The following is a 3,693-nucleotide window of genomic DNA, read 5'->3' as shown; positions in this document are numbered from 1 at the left end:
TTTTTTGAACCAGGCTGGAGTGCAGTGGCGCAATCTTGGCTCACTGCAACCTTTGCCTCCTGGGCTCAAGCGATCCTCCCATCTCAGCCTCCCGAGTAGCTGGGACTACAGGCACATGCCACCACACCCGGCTAATTTTTAATATTTTATTTTTACTTTTTAATTTTTTGAGATGGAGTCTCACTCCATCATCCAGGCTGGAGTACAGTGGCGCAATCTTGGCTTACTGCAACCTCTGCCTCCTGGGTCCAAGTGATTCTCCTGCCTCAGCCTCTAGCTGGGATTACAGGCACCTATCACCATGCCTAGCTAATTTTTTTTTTTTTTTTATTTTTAGTAGAGACAGAGTTTTGTCATGTTGGCCAGGCTGGTTTCAAACTCCTAACCTTAGGTGACCCACCTGCCTTGGCCTCCCAAAATGCAGGGATTACAGGTGTGAGCCACCATGCCTGGCCTAGGCTTATTTTTTATTGTTGCAGCACACCATTTCTGGGTACTAATTCTGTAACAGTTTGTTTAAACATTCCGATGTGCTAACAAACAACCTCCATATATCAATGGCTCACAGCAAGAGAGATTTATTTCTTAAATTCCTTATCATTTTACAGGTAGGCTGTAGCCCAGCTTCACGTAATTGTCATTCTGGGTTGCAGGCTGAAAGAGAAGTCTAGATCTGGAAACTGCCAGGTTTATGAGCCTGAGCAGAGGGAGAAGAGATGGGAAACTGCTAGAGTACTCAATGGTGCCTAAAGCTTCTATGTGGAAGTGATACTTTACCTTTTTTTTTGAGGTGGAGTTTCACTTTTTGTCCAGGCTGGAGAGCAATAGCATGATCTGGGCTCATGCAACCTCCGCCTTCCGGGGTTCAAATGATTCTCCTGCCTCAGCCTTCCTAGCAGCTGGGATTACAGGTCTGTGCCACCATGCCTGGCTAATTTTGTACTTTTAGTAGAGATAGGGTTTCACCATGTTGGCCAGACTGGTCTCGAACTCTTGACCTCAGGTGATCTACCTGCCTCATCCTCCCAAAGTGCTGGGATTACAGGTGTGAGCCACTGTGCCCGGTCAATACTTTGCCTTCCTACTCATATTCCACCGGCCAAAGCAAGTCCTATAGCCAAGCCTATTGTAAGCAGCAAATGAGCGTGTAATGCTCCTATATGGAGGGGCCCAGCAGGGAAGGTAAGTACATATCTGGAATGGAGATGTCAATCACTGGCCTAGTCCACTCCTCCTCCAGCACATACACACGCTCTGCTGCAGCATTTTGTACCATGTCACCTCCTGCATCCATCTTAGCCAAGGGTAAAGTCTTGACTCAAGGGCAAAGTCTTTTTTCTTTTCTTTTCTTTCTTTTTTTTTTTCTTTTTTTTGAGATAGGGTCTTACTCTGTTGTCCAGGCTGGAGTGCAGTGGTACAATGTTGGCTCACTGTGGTTTCAATCCCAGGCCCAAGCAATCCTCCCACTTCAGCCTCCCAAGTAGCTGGGACCACAAGCATGCACCACTGGCATGCACCTGGCTAATTTTAATTTTAATTTTTTTTTTTGAGAGGGAGTTTCGCTCTTGTTGCCCAGGTTGGACTGCAATGGGGCAATCTTGACTCACTGCAACCTCCACCTCCCGAGTTCAAGTGATTCTCTTGCCTCAGCCTCCCAAGTAGGATTACAGGCCTGCGCCACCATATCCAGCTAACTTTTTGTATTTAGTAGAGATGGGGTTTCACTATGTTGGTCAGGCTGGTCTCGAACTCCTGACATCAGATGATCCACCTGCCTCGGCCTCCCAAAGTGCTGGGATTACAGGCATGAGCCACTGCACCCAACCTAATTTTAATTTTTGTAGAGATAGGGTCTTGTTATATTTCCCTGGCTGGTCTTTAACTCCTGGGCTCAAGCAATACTCCTGCTTTGGCATCCCAAAGTATTGGGATTACAAATGCGAACCACAGTGCAAAGTCTTGAGTTAAGGGCAGACAATTTCTAGGCAAGTAAATGTAATCTGGCCTGGAGAGTAGACCAGACCGATTCCTTTTCTTGGGAACTTGAACCACAATAGATTGAATGAGTGAGCTGCAGCTGACAGGCTGTGATACAAGATGGACTTGGAAATGTCACATCTAACCAAGACCCTGTTGCCTAAAAGTTGGGCTGACAGCAGCAAAGCTAGGATTTCAATGCAAATCCTGCCCTTAGACCCTCACTCAGGGCAGTTTCCCAAAGGGAAGAGATGTCCACAGGGGAGCCCATGGAATCTCCAGTGCATGCATCCACCTGTTCGCTTGCCTACCAGGTCTGCTCCAAACTCACCTGCTCAAAGACCTTCTATGGGTCCTGACAGCCCACAGGAAAAGTTCAAAGCATTGAGCCTGGCATCCGAGGCCACTGCTATCAGGCCACCTTTTCCAGGAGGTTCTGGACGGCTTTCTGGGTAAACAGGGGAGCTGCTTTTCAGGGGTGGTGCTGTCCAGCATGGCTAAGAAGAGGCACACACTGCACATGGACCCCCGCTGCACGTGGACCCCCGCTGCATAGACAGTGCATGCCGAGAGACTCTATCAGATCCCAGTAAGCACCACAGATCTTGCAATTTTACTCTGAAGGCAGAGAGGTGAGAGAGTGGATGAAGGCAGCCAACGGGACAGGAGTTTGCTGGAGATGCAAGCAGAGAATCAGGGAAGTCCAGAGGCCCTAGGTCCAAATCAGCTTTGTACTGGGGCAGCATCCGCCCGGCCCCACAACTGCCATCGGGTGGACACACCTAGATCACATCTGCACACTCTTGAGAAAGTGGAGCTCCTTCCTGTAAAGCCTACGAAACACCGGACCTGCTGGACCCTCCTCAGCCACACAGCCTTCCAGTGTCTTTTGGGGGTTCGATCCAGCCCCTTGCGGTCTACAATCCAACCACTTCGGGGTATGTCTGTGCCTCGCCCTAAGGCCCCGCCCACACCTGCTTCCTAGACCTAAATGCCATTTGATGGGGCAGAGATCACTCTCCCAGGACCCTCCAGACTAACGCCCATGCTCTTCAGAGACAACACTTAGGTCCCGCTGGCCAATTGCAACCAAACCACGGCCTCGGCCACGCCCCATGCACAGCTCGCCCAATTGCGGGTGATCTCGGACAGGACAACCCGCACTCCAGGGCCACCGGGAGGCTCTGCGGGGCCGCCAGCCTCCATGGAGGCGGAGCAGTCGGGGGTCGGCCAGGCCCGGCCCTCGGGCCCAATTCCGCCCTCCTGCCCTTCCCCTAGCCCAGTCCAGGGCCCGGTCCAACGTGCATCAGCGAAGCCACATCCAGCGCTTCCGCGAGGCGGTCTCCCATGCGTGGCAACGCGGGACTGAGCCCGCCAGACTGGGCAGCTAGGAGCAGCGGCAGCGGCAGCGGCAGCAACAGCAGGGGCCTGTAGGATTGAAAGTGGGATGGACTGGGCGGCTGCGACGCAGTCCCCAGACCTTGGAGGTCAGAGCTAGGCGCCACCCTACTGCAAACAGGCAGGAGCCAGGAGCCGGTTTACCCTTTAAAACTAGGTGTCAGGGAACAGGAGCCACGTCCACTCCAAAAATTAGGCATCAGGACTAGGAGCCCTTAGAAATTTAGTCAGGGCTGGCGGGGCGCGGTGGCTCACGCCTGTAATCCCAACACTTTGGGAGGCCGAGGCAGGTGGATCACGAGGTCAGGAGATGGAGAC

This window comes from Mandrillus leucophaeus, unplaced genomic scaffold (assembly GCF_000951045.1).
Source record: "Mandrillus leucophaeus isolate KB7577 unplaced genomic scaffold, Mleu.le_1.0 Scaffold24, whole genome shotgun sequence".
NCBI classification, from domain to species: Eukaryota; Metazoa; Chordata; class Mammalia; order Primates; family Cercopithecidae; genus Mandrillus; species Mandrillus leucophaeus.
This window is presented reverse-complemented; position numbering follows the sequence as displayed.